We start from the raw sequence: 13665 nt of genomic DNA, 5'->3' as shown, positions 1-13665 counted from the left end.
GCGGCACGCTATGCAAACGGCGAAGAAGAGGACCGCATTCGTAGCGGCAAGCACAAAGCAGTCGCCGATGGAGATGGGAACAGCACTCGGAAGCAGAAGCAGAAAGCTCCGTCCACTCCGCAGGCAGAGGCCGCAGCCGTTACCAATGCCAAGTTCAAGGGCAAGGGGAAGGCTCAGTTCACCCCCAAAAAGAAGCAGTTCGGAAACCCCATCCTGGACCAGCCATGTCCAATTCACACGAAGATGGATGAAGAGGGCAATGCCATATATCCGAAGCATACCACTCGGCAATGTCGCCTCCTGATCCAGGGGTTCGGTGAAGGACAGCCGAGGGAAAAGGACAATGAACAGGATGAGGAGGACAAGGAGGATCCGTTTCCCCAAGTCCATGCAACACTGATGATTTTTGTTGACGTTGAGAGTAAGAGTCGACTGAAGCTGGTGAATAGGGAGGTGAACATGGCCACGCCGACCAACCCTACATTCCTCAAATGGTCTCAGACTGCGATCACCTTTGACCAGTCGGATCATCCAGCACACGTACCCACCCAAGGGAGGCAGGCTCTGGTCGTCGACCCGGTGGTGGAAGGAGTCCGACTGCGCAAAGTCCTTATGGACGGCGGCAGTGGCTTGAACATCATGTACGCTGACACTCTCAAGGGGATGGGCATTCCGATGTCCAAACTTAGCGAGAGCAGCATGCAGTTCCATGGAGTCATCCCTGGACGAAAGGCCAAGTCACTCAGCCAGATCGCGTTGGACGTCGTCTTCGGCTTCGACAAGAACTTCCGCAAGGAAAAGATGACGTTCAAGGTGGTGGACTTCCAGAGTGCGTACCACGCAATTCTGGGCCGCCTGACGTATGCGCGTTTCATGGCCCGTCCATGTTACGTGTACCTGAATCTGAAGATGCCAGGCCCAAAAGGTGTGATCACTATCACAGGCAACCGGTAGCGGCCCGAGGAGTGTCTGCACAGGGATCGAGGATCGCCGATCAGCAGATGGCTGTCCTAGAGCTTGACGAGTACAAGAAAACAGTTGACCCTGCTGACTTGATGCGTTCGAAGAAGACAGCTTCGGAGTCCGCATTCTAGTCGGCGGGAGAGACGAAGAAGGTCAGCATCCACCCGACGGACGACACCGCTGCCCCGACGAACATCTCCACCACCCTCGATCCTAAATAGGAAGCCGAGCTCACCCAATTCCTCCGTGAGAACTGGGACATCTTCGCATGGAATCCCGCTGCATGCCAGGTGTACCCAGGGAGTTGGCTGAGCACCGACTGCATGTGGATCCCGCCGCTCGGCCTGTCCGAGAACGCCTGCGTCGGTCCGCTGCGCACAAGAGGAAGGCAATCAGAGAAGAGGTGGCTAAACTTTTGGCAGCCAACTTCATTCGCGAGGTACACCACTCCGAGTGGCTCGCCAATGTTGTCATGGTGCCCAAGAAAGACAAGTCGCTCCGAATGTGCATCGACTTCAAGCATCTCAATAAGGTCTGCCCGAAAGACCATTTTCCGCTCCCCCGCATCGATCAAATTGTTGATTCAACTGCGGGTTGCGAGCGGTTGTCATTCCTTGATGCCTACTCGGGCTATCATCAGATCCGTCTGTATGGCCCTGATGAATTAAAAACAGCCTTCATCACCCCATTCGGGTGCTTCTGCCACATCACTATGCCATTTGGTTTGAAGAATGCAGGAGCAACCTTTATGCGCATGATCCAAAAATGCCTCCTCGACCAGATCGGTCGGAATGTGGAGGCATATATGGATGATATCGTAGTCAAGTCACGCAAAGGTTCCGACCTACTGACTGACTTGGCAGAAACATTCGCCAACCTTCGTAGGTACGATATCAAGCTCAACCCAGCCAAGTGTTCATTCGGCGTTCCCAGCGGAAAGTTACTCGGTTTCTTCGTTTCCGAAATAGGGATCGACGTCAACCCCGAAAAGATCGGGACCATCGTCCGAATGGAGCGGCCTGTCAGAATACACGATGTTCAAAGACTCACAGGTTGCCTAGCGGCTTTGAGCAGGTTTATCAGTCGACTCGGCGAGAAGACACTTCCACTGTACCGACTCATGAAGAAATCAGATACTTTCGAGTGGACAGACGAAGCCCAAATCGCATTCGACGACCTCAAAGTCCTACTTTCCACCCAGTCGGTTCTTACTGCTCCGCTCAGTAAAGAACCCCTTCTTCTGTACATCGCGGCTACAAATCAAGTCGTCAGCACTGTTCTCACAGTCGAACGGGAAGAAGAAGAAGGCAAATCATACAAGGTTCAGCGGCCAGTGTATTATGTCTCCGAAGTCCTGACTCCTTCCAAGCAGAGGTATCCCCATTATCAAAAACTTATCTACGGGATTTACATGACTGCGAAGAAGGTGGGTCATTATTTTCAAGACCACCCGGTGTCCGTCGTTTCTGATGCTCCGTTGTCGGAAATCCTACAAAATCAGGACGCATCGGGCCGAGTGGCGAAGTGAGCAATGGAGATGTTATACTGCGACATCAAGTTCGAGGCCAAGAAAGCTATAAAGTCTGAAGCTCTGGCTGACTTCATAGCAGAATGGGTAGAACAACAGCAACCGACCCACATCTACTCGGCTCATTGGACAATGTTCTTCGATGGGTCCAAGATGTTGAATGGCTCCGGCGCTGGCGTTGTGATCGTATCGCCGAAGGGCGACAAACTCAAGTATGTGTTGCAGATACACTTTGATTCCTCCAACAACGAGGCAGGGTATGAAGCTCTCCTTTATGGACTGCGCATGGCCATCGCACTCGGCGTCCGTCGCCTGATGGTCTATGGCGATTCGGATTTGGTGGTCAATCAAGTGATGAAGGAGTGGGACGTCAGGAACCCCACCATGACCACATACTGCAATGCAGTGAGGAAGCTCGAGAAAAAGTTTGAAGGTCTGGAACTCCACCATGTTCCCCGACTGAAAAACCAAGCAGCTGATGAGTTGGAAAAACTCGGATCCACTCGGAGACCAGTCCCGAGTGACTTCTGCCTCGAGCACCTCCACCTTCCCTCAGTTAAAGAAGATCCCTTCACAGAGGAACTAGTACAACCAAAGAGCTCGATAGATCCGACTGAAGTCAAAGTCCCTGCTGTGGTTGATTTGATCATGGAGATTCTTGCTATCATCCCCGATTGGACTGTGTCGTTTATTGCATACATCCTAAGGCAAGAATTACCACAAGACGAAGTCCAAGCCAGACAGATCGTCCGCAGGTGAAAGTCGTTCACTGTCATTGATGGCCAGTTGTACAAAGAAAGCGTTTCAGGCGTCCTTCAACGATGCATCTCCCCTGAGGAGGGACAGTTAATCCTGGATGAAATTCACTCGGCAACCTGCGGTCATGACGCCTCCTCAAGGGCAATCGTCGCCAAACCATTCAGAGCTGGCTTCTTTTGGCTGCAAGCGAATGAAATGGCGAAAGATATGGTCGACCCATGTGAAGGCTATCAGTTCTACTCTAACAAGTCCCACAAACCAACATCTGCGTTGAAGACAATCCCTCTTGTTTGGCCGTTTGCAGTATGGGGATTAGATACAGTCGGTCCATTCAGGACAGGCCAAGGGGGATTCACACATCTGTTGGTGGCAGTCGACAAGTTCACAAAGTGGATTGAAGCCAAGCCCATCAAAAAGCTCGACGCCCTTACAGCCATCAAGTTTGTCCGGGACATCATCTCCAGATTCGGGGTACCCCACAGCATAATCACTGACAATGGAACAAACTTTGACTCGGACAGATTCAAAGGTTTCTGTACAGGCCAAGGTATCCGACTGGATTTTGCATCTGTGGCGCATCCCCAAACAAACGGGCAAGAAGAGCGGGCGAATGGACTTATTCTGCAAGGTTTGAAGCCTCGACTCCTGCGAGAAGTGGGGCATGCCACCGGCACATGGGTCACCGAGCTGCCTTCGGTGCTTTGGGCTCTCCGCACAACCCCAAATAGATCTACAGGGCGATCCCCGTTCTTCCTCGTTTACGGAGCAGAGGCAGTCCTTCCGAGTGACTTGCTTCACAACGCTCCACGAGTTGAACTCTTCTCCGAAGCTGAAGCAGAGCAAGCAAGGCAAGACGGAGTGGATCTTCTAGAGGAGGAGCGCGAGATGGCACTGACTCGCTCAACCATTTATCAACAAGACCTGCGGCATTTTCACGCGCGGCACGTCAGGAGTCGTACATTCCAAGCAGGCGACCTAGTGCTCCGAGTGGATCAGCAGAGACCTCACAAGTTGGCTCCCACCTGGGAAGGACCCTTCATCATCTCCAAGGTGCTGAACAACGGAGCATATCGACTCTACAACCTCGACAGGGAAACAGACGAGCCGCGAGCATGGAACGGAGATCTCCTAAAGCGCTTCTACACGTGACCGTCGACTGAAGCAATGTAAAGAACAAGTATCGTTGAAGTAATACAAAGCAGATTGAGTTTTTGCAGATTCAAAATTCTTCCGTGGCCGCAGATTCCAGTCTAAAAAAAACTTAGTTGCGATCCAGAATCGCCTAAGTACAAACTTTCTCCGAGTGTGCACTAAAAGGTCGCACTCAGGGACTTAGCTGCGATCAAGAATCGCCTAAGTACAAACTTTCTCCGAGTGTGCACTAAACGTCGCACTCGGGAACTTAGCTGCGATCCAGAATCGCCTAAGTACAAACTTTCTCCGAGTGTGCACTAAACGTCGCACTCGAGGACTTAGCTGCGATCACGAATCGCCTAAGTACAAACTTTCTCCGAGTGTGCACTAAAATGTCGCACTCGAGGACTTAGCTGCGATCAAGAATCGCCTAAGTACAAACTTTCTCCGAGTGTGCACTAAACGTCGCACTCGGGGACTTAGCTGCGATCAAGAATCGCCTAAGTACAAACTTTCTCCAAGTGTGCACTAAACGTCGCACTCGGGGACTTAGCTGCGATCAAGAATCGCCTAAGTAGAAACTTTCTCCGAGTGTGCAGTAAACGTCGCACTCGGGGACTTAGCTGCGATCAAGAATCGCCTAAGTACAAACTTTCTCCGAGTGTGCACTAAACGTCGCACTCGGGGACTTAGCTGCGATCAAGAATCGCCTAAGTACTAACTTTCTCCGAGTGTGCACTAAACGTCGCACTCGGGGACTTAGCTGCGATCAAGAATCGCCTAAGTACAAACTTTCTCCGAGTGTGCACTAAACGTCGCACTCGGGGACTTAGCTGCGATCAAGAATCGCCTAAGTACAAACTTTCTCCGAGTGCGCACTAAACGTCACACTCGGGGACTTAGCTGCGATCAAGAATCGCCTAAGTATAAACTTTCTCCGAGTGTGCACTAAACGTCGCACTCGGGGACTTAGCTGCGATCAAGAATCGCCTAAGTACTAACTTTCTCCGAGTGTGCACTAAACGTCGCACTTGGGGACTTAGACGCGATCCAGAATCGCCTAAGTACTAACTTTCTCCAAGTGTGCACTAAAACGTCGCACTCGGAGACTTGACTGCGATCAAGAATCGCCTAAGTACAAACTTTCTCCGAGTGTGCACTAAACGTCGCACTCGGGGACTTAGACGCGATCCAGAATCGCCTAAGTACTAACTTTCTCTGAATGTGCACTAAACGTCGCACTCGGGGACTTGTCTGCGATCAAGAATCGCCTAAATAGAAAGCTTCCTTCGAGTGTATCCTACAGATCCACTCGGAGACCCAGCAGACCCTCATTGAAGCTCATGTAGATGTCAAGACAACTGACAATTACATGAGTAGCAGAACCTCATTGAGGCTCATGTAGATGTCAAGACAACTGACAATTACATGAGTAACAACTCGCTCCGAGTATGACCTTACAGTTGCACTCGAAGACTTAGCCGCGATCACGAATCGCCTAAGTACACAATTGCCTTCGAGTGTATCCTACAGATCCACTCGGAGACCCAGCAGACCCTCAGTGAGGCTCATGCAGATGTCAAGACAACTGACAATTACATGCTCCACATGTTTGCCATTGGCTTCACCAAGAAACGCCAAACAAAAACCACGAGCCAAAATCGTGTCAACAACTCTTTGGCAAAGGAAGAGCAAAAGATTCGATTCAAATTCAAAGTTCGTCTAAAGATAGTTGGTTCGGTGTAGATCAAGCTTATCCACAGCGAACCACGAATGTGACGGCCAACAGCAGTGGCCAAAGTTTCATACAGCTAACACTCGGCATACCGAGGTAAATTTTTTCTCAAGAGTCATCAGGACTGGCACTGGAACTGACAGGCTCCACGAAAGTGTCGAGGTCGATCCCGTCTGCGATGCGAGTGGCGCTCTCAAGGAAGGTCTCCATGAAATCTTCAAATTGAAGCTTCTTCGTGTTTGCGACCTGCAACGCCTTCAGCTTCTCTTCGTGAGCCTCCTTGCAGTGCACTCGGACCAGCGACAGCGCCACGTCCGCTCCACCGCGAGCCGCAGACTTCTTCCACGCCTGCACTCGGTTCGGGACCTCCTCCAGCCGAGTCATCAACCCTTCTATCTCTTGTCGAGACTCGTCTTCGGGCCATAGCTCCTTGTCGATTCGGCCGACGACCTCTCTCAGTCGACCGATGAAAGTTCCCACTTTACCCAGGCGAATGTGCGCTCGGAGCATGTCTCGATTGGCGTCGTCGCCGAGTGGAACGTTCGGAATAACCGACCGCTCAACGTCAGCTGCTTCAGCCTCAGCGTCCATACAAAAATCTGCAAAGACAAGACGAGCAACAAGTAAGCGCAGAATGAACTACACAGTCAACAAACACTCGAAAAAACAGAACTTACCATCGAGAAGCGCAATCATCTGCCTTGCCGAGTCACTGACGTACTTCTCCTGTGCTATGCATCGCCTGTTCATCACCTCCATCTGTCCCATCAGCTCAGTTCTTTGTTTCCCCATTTTCTCCACTTCGGCCACCAATGCCTTGTTTGCCTCACGGGACTCCTCCAAGGACTTCTCTCGTTCAGCTAGAACACCCTTCATACCAGCCAAGGCAAGCATTGCTGCATCCAGTTCCGCAACAAACTGAATCTTTTCAGCTCTTAGAGTTTTGTACGCTGATCCCATCTCGCAAGTCTTCTGCAAGTCGGCGCGAAGAGACGATCAGAAAAATTCAACAAAGACAACAATACAAACTCGAAGTTCTTCAAACCCCTGCCGACGCAAGCAGTCGACAGCGGTCTCAGGGACTACACCCAGTGGGTTCACTAAGAGTGACCCCACTGGCATGAAGCTCAAACAGGTCAGCCCTATTGAGATACATAACAAGCCTATGAGGCTACTACTACCCGATCTGAGTAAAATTACTCTCGGGGACTAATCCAGTAGGTGCACTCGGAATGCCCCCACCGGTAACATTAGAACAGATTAGTTTTGATCTGATCAAGTTAAAAGAAAATTTATATAAAGACAACTGTCGGTGCAAGCACTCGACAGAAGTCTCGGGGACTACACCCACTGGGTTCACTAAGAGTGAACCCACCGCAAACTAATCATTATGTATCCGAGTATCTGGCTTAAACACCCAGTGGGTTACAAGGGGAAAGCAAATACTTACTAGCCCACTTACTCGGATATCGTCCCGGAGTTCCAAGCTTCGCTTGTACACAGACGGGATGGAGTCGTACGCTCTCTTGGCATCACCCGCCATCAACTCCGCCTGCACCATGGCCCCCTTGGCAGCTCCCACCTGATCTTCCGGAAGGCGCGCGGCATCAAACTGGACGGTCGATGGACCTGGCACCACAAGAGATTCCTTGGGCATCCCAAGTCCTGCTCCAGTCGGTTCAGGAGCGATAAGAACCGTTTCAGTCGACGGCATCGTCTCGGTTGGCGGCGCGTCCATGGCGAGAGTAGTAGCAGAAGGAACAGCCTCAAGGACAAGCGCCGCGGCTTGCTCGGACCTCTTCTGGTCATCGTCCTCCACATGGATCACCTCTGAAGGAAGCCCGACCAAACGACGTGAGACCACAGAAAAAAGGGCAAGACCAAAGACGGAATTCGCGAAACAATAATGTAAGCTCTCGGAGTCGCCACGACGTACCTTGCTGGGACGTGACAACATTGTCTGTATCCATGGGATCGTCTTCCTGGCGCGACACAGAAGTGGCGGAGGTGGCAGCTCTGTCAAGTTAAATTCATTCGACCGATAAGCATGAGTTCAATCAGATACTGGAAGAAGATAGAAGAACAATACACTTACGCTGAGGCGACGGGAACATCGATCCTCATCCGCGGTAAATCCTTTCGAGGTTTGGATCCACTCGGTTTGGCCACCTTATAGGGCTGGCCCGCGGGCTCAGCAGCAGAGTCCCTGGTCCTCTTGGTGCTCCGAGCACTCGGAACCACGGGAGAAGCTGGCAAGGCACTCGGAACCACAGCAGGAGCTGACGGGTCACTCGAGGCCGCTGGAGGAGCCGACGGAGCCACGGGTTCGTGGCGACGTTTGGTTCGAGGCTCTGGAGGTGGGTGTGGCGAGTTCTGCTCCTCATCTTCCCCCTCTTCTTCTTCGGACTCCTCCTCCGTCTCCCCACTGTCGGAGACGTACTCGACGCTCTCCACGTTGCCCTCCTGGCTTCCTTCCTCCTCCTCGGCCGGATTCCCGTTCGAGACAGGAGAAAACCAGTTGGTCCACGCCTGCATGAGATACAGTCGACAACATCAGACGTCAGACAGTGATACAAGAAAAAGCGATAAATTTAAGACAATTGAGTGCACTCGACAAGTTATACTCACCTCATTTGGAGGAGGGTAGTCCGTGCGGAAGGGCTTCACTCGTCGGGCTCCTCTAGGATTATCGCAGGTGCCTGTGATGTTGAGGACCCACGACGCCACCAGCTCCCTGGTCACGCACTCGGGGTTAGTCCGAGTGGAGTCCTCAGGCCCCGTGTAGTGCCACATGGCGTGGTGTCGAGCTTGCAAAGGCTGGATACGTCGACCCAAAAAAACCTCCAGCAAATCTATGCCAGTGACTCCCTTTCGGACGACATCTACAAGCGCATCGACCAGAGGCTGGATCTGGATCTTCCCCATCTTCGTGAGCGCGAGCTGCCTAGGCGGAGCCGGTCGGTCTAAGCTAAAAGGTGGTAGTCCAGTGGCGGCATTCGGGCCGGCAACGTCCTGGCAGTAAAACCAAGTCGACTGCCAGTTCCTAACGGATTCAGACAACTGAAGAGCGGGATAGCTACTTTTACTTTTCTTTTGGAAGCCTAAGCCTCCGCAGAGCTGGAGGAGGTGAGTTTTGTCATCCGACTGACTCAGCCTTTTGATGGTTTGGGATCTAGGAGAGAAGATGTGCTTAAAAAGCCCCCAATGGGGAGGACAGCCGATAAAACACTCGCACAACACGACGAAGGCAGAGAGATGAGCTATTGCATTGGGAGGAAAATGGTGGAGCCGCGCCCCGAAGTGGTTCAATATACCTCTGAAGAAGGGATGAGGAGGCAGAGAGAAGCCTCGGTGCACGTGACTGAACAGCAAGACGCGCTCCCCCTCCTGGGGCGCCGGCTCGGTCTCGCCCTCCGCCGGCAACCTCCACGTCTTGGGCTCGATCATGCCGTGCTCCACCAGCTCCAGCATGTCCTCCTCTGTCACCGTGGAGGGGAGGAAATCCCCCTGGATCCAACCCGCCGGCACTGCTCGCTGCCGCCGCTGAGCAGGAGCCACCGCCTTCCCCTTCATCTTCCACACCTCGAGCTTGCTCGTCTGCCCGTTTGTCATGGTGGAGGCTGTAGACCCGCGGGGGAGAAGGAGAAGGAAGGAGCTTGAGATGCGCAGGAGGTGACGAGAGAAGCGGGGCAAGTGCGAGCTATCAGGCGAGTGCAACGAAAAACCCTCGCTGTAGAGGTTTAAATGAGGTTCCGATTGGGTCACTAGCAGGTGGCCCCGAAATCTTATCTCCGGTCGGTCGCTGCGATATTAGTGGAGGAGATGAAGGCGCAGAAATTGAGGCGGCAGATACTACTCGATTACGATGTCGTCACCCCCGCCGAGCGTGCGGCAACCGAAATTTGAGGATCCCGGAAAATCCGCCGCTGTCAGTTGACTGGTCACGTCAAAAGATACCACGGGAGCACTCGGTCCCTGACGGTTCGTTTCACAAATACATCCACTCGGATCACTGGTCAAGAAGATAAAATGGATTGAGGCAAACAACGCCAAAGTCGCATCCGTACCAGTCGCATCCGTACTCCAAGCATCGCTTCGTCGCTCCAACCCCAATTTATTCGGGGACTAATGATGGGGTTATAGTCCTAGGGTAGGGTCATAGGCCTGCCCTGTGGGGCCTACCCAAGGACTACCCTTCATAAAGGACAAGGCCCTTAGTCAGTTCCGACTGAATTAAGGACTTCCCATCATCTAGTCGGTGATGATCCCTCCATCATCCAGTCGGAGATGAGCATTCGGAGCATATCAAACTTACCGACTGGATTCCACTGTGTACATCGTAACCCCCCTGGAGGGCAATGGTCATACGTTTCCATATACCTTTATTAGCATTTAAGACATACGTTACCTGTAACGTATGCAGTTATTCACCACTACTCCACCCCTGTGCACCGAACCGTTGTGAAGGGTAGCGCACTCCATATAAGCCGCCCTTCCCCACTGGTGCAGGGGTGAGCAATTCACTGTAATCCATATTCCACTCGACAACAAGCTCCCAAGAGCACTGAGACGTAGGGCTTTTACCTCCACCGTTGAGGGGTCTGAACTCATACAACCTCGCCTTAGCTAAGGCTCTGCCCATCCTTTCGTACCCTACACATCTACTGTCAGGCTTATACCCACGACACCTACCGTGTCTACAACAACTTGATACGTCTCCAACGTATCTATAATTTTTTATGGTTTCATGTTATTATCTTGTCAAACTTTGGATGTTTTGCATGCCTTTTATATATTTTCTGGGACTAACTTATTAACTCAGTGCCAAGTGTCAGTTCCTGTTTTTTCCATGTTTTTGACCCCTTTCAAAGGAGGATTTTGAATGGAGTCCAAAACGGAATGAAACTGCCAAAAAGATTTTTTCCGAAACAGAAAAAGATCGGGAAGACGGAGAATGAGGGCAGGGGGGCACCAGGGACCCCATAGGCCCTCATGGCGCGGCCAGGGGGGCCGCGGCCCCCTGGCTTGTGGGCTCCCTGAGGCTCCTTTGCCCTAGGTTTTGCGCCTATATATTCCCTAAAATTCCATAAAAAATCAGGAGATCATCGAAAATACTTTTCCGCCGCCGCAAGCTTCTGTCTCCGCAAGATCCCATCTGGGGCACGTTCTGGTGCCCTGTCGGAGGGGGAATTCCTACACGGAGGTCTTCTTCATCAACACCATGACCTCTCCGATGATGCGTGAGTAGTTCACCATAGACCTACGGGTCTATAGCTAGTAGCTAGATGGCTTCTTCTCTCTCTTGGATCTTCAATACAAAGTTCTCCATGATATTCATGGAGATCTATCCGATGTAATCTTCTTTTGCGGTGTGTTTGTCGAGATCCGATGAATTATAGATTTGTAATCAGATTATCTATGAATCTTATTTGAGTTTGTTCTGATCTCTCTTATGCATGATTTGATATCCTTGTAATTCTCTTCGAGTTGTGGGTTTTGTTTGGCCAACTAGATCTACGATTCTTGCAATGGGAGAAGTGCTTGGTTTTGGGTTCATACCATGCGGTGACCTCCCCCAGTGACAGAAGGGGTAGCGAGGCACGCATCGTGTTGTTGCCATCAAGGGTAAAAAGATGGGGTTTTCATCATTGGTTTGAGATTATCCCTCTACATCCTGTCATCTTGCTTAAGGCGTTACTCTGTTCGTCATGAACTCAATACAGTAGATGCATGCTGGATAGTGGTCGATGTGTGGAGTAATAGTAGTAGATGCAGAAAGTATCGGTCTACTTGTCTCGTACGTGATGCCTATATGTATGATCATTGTCTTAGATATCGTCATGGCTTTGCGCGGTTCTATCAATTGCTCGACAGTAATTTGTTCACCCACCATGATATTTGCTATTTTGAGAGAAGGCTCTAGTGAACACTATGGCCCTCGGGTCTACTCCACACCATATTTTCAGCCTTACACTTTATACTTCGTTGCACTTTCCGCCTTCAGATCTCACTTTGCAAACAATCTTGAAGGGATTGACAACCCCTTTATAGCGTTGGGTGCAAGCTCTTTGTGTTTGTGCAGGTACTCTGGACTTGACGAGATTCTCCTGCTGGATTGATACTTTGGTTCTCAAACTGAGGGAAATACTTATTGCTCCTGTGCTGCATCACCCTTTCCTCTTCAAGGGAAAAAACTGACGCAAGCAAGAGAAGTAGCAAGAAGAATTCCTGGTGTTGCCGGGGAAGGACTTTTGTTGCCGTAGCAGAAGAATTTATGGCGCCGTTGCCGGGGAGGATCAAGTCAAGAACTCATCCAAGTAAGTGTCGCAAACTCATCTCTTGCATTTACTTTGTTTGCCAGTTGCCTCTCGTTTACCTCTCCCCCACTTCACCAATTTGCCTTTTTCGTTCGCCTTTTCGTTTTCCCTTTTTCTTGCTTTCTCTTTGCCCGCTTGTCTGCCTGCTAAAACCTTCATGGCCCAACTAAGGGATTTCGATGCTCACTATGCAAAGATGGAAGAGATTGAAACTAGTGTTAAAGGCTTCATGTCTAAACAATTTGAATACAATAGTTACTTTCGTAGAGAACTGAAGGAGCAAAATTCTTTTTTGGCCTTTACGAGTAGGGAAGTTGACGATATGACCAAAGAATTCCTTGCGCTTAATGCTCAGTTTGCTCGTCTTGAAAAGTTGGTAGGCCAGATTTCTGATAAGCAGGCTACCTTAGTCAAGAAAATGGCTGCTAAACCTGAGACTCGTGGTGAGAATCACGAAGATCTTAAAGTGCTTGGTGTGACTCCCATTGAATCTTTGTTTTCTTATGTCAAACCTAATGATTATGGGGCTGGATATGAATCCACTTTGGTTGAAAAGTGCCCCAATGATTCGGAGTCCATCTATATTGATGCTGAAAGCATTGAAAGTGGAGTAGAAGATATTAAAACTTTGAGTAGTAATGAAATTACTACCTTGGATTTCAAGGAATTCAATTATGATAGTTGCTCCTTGATTGAATGCATCTCCTTGATGCAATCCAGGTTAAACTCTCCACACGCTTATAGCTAAAACAAGGCCTTTACCGATCATATCGTCGAAGCCATGATAAAATCTCTTGAAGAGAAACTTGAATTGGAAGTCTCTATCCCTAGGAAGCTTCATGATGAGTGGGAACCTACTATCAAAATCAAAATCAAAAACTATGAATGCAATGCTTTGTGTGATTTGGGTGCTAGTGTTTCCGCGAGTCCTAAGTCTTTATGTGATGTTCTGGGTTTTAATGAGATTGAAGAGTGTTCTCTTAATTTGCATCTTGCGGATTTTACTATCAAGAAACCCATGGGAAGGATCAATGATGTTCTTATTATTGCAAATAGGAACTATGTACCCGTGGATTTCATTGTGCTTGACATTGATTGCAATCCTACATGCCCTATTATTCTTGGTAGACCTTTCCTAAGGACCATTGGTGCAATCATCGATATGAAGGAAGGGAATATTAGATTTCAATTTCCTTTAAGGAAGGGCATGGAACACTTTCCTAGAGAGA

Source organism: Hordeum vulgare, chromosome 3H, assembly GCF_904849725.1.
Source record: "Hordeum vulgare subsp. vulgare chromosome 3H, MorexV3_pseudomolecules_assembly, whole genome shotgun sequence".
NCBI lineage: Eukaryota > Viridiplantae > Streptophyta > Magnoliopsida > Poales > Poaceae > Hordeum > Hordeum vulgare.
Note: the sequence above shows the minus strand (reverse complement) of the source record.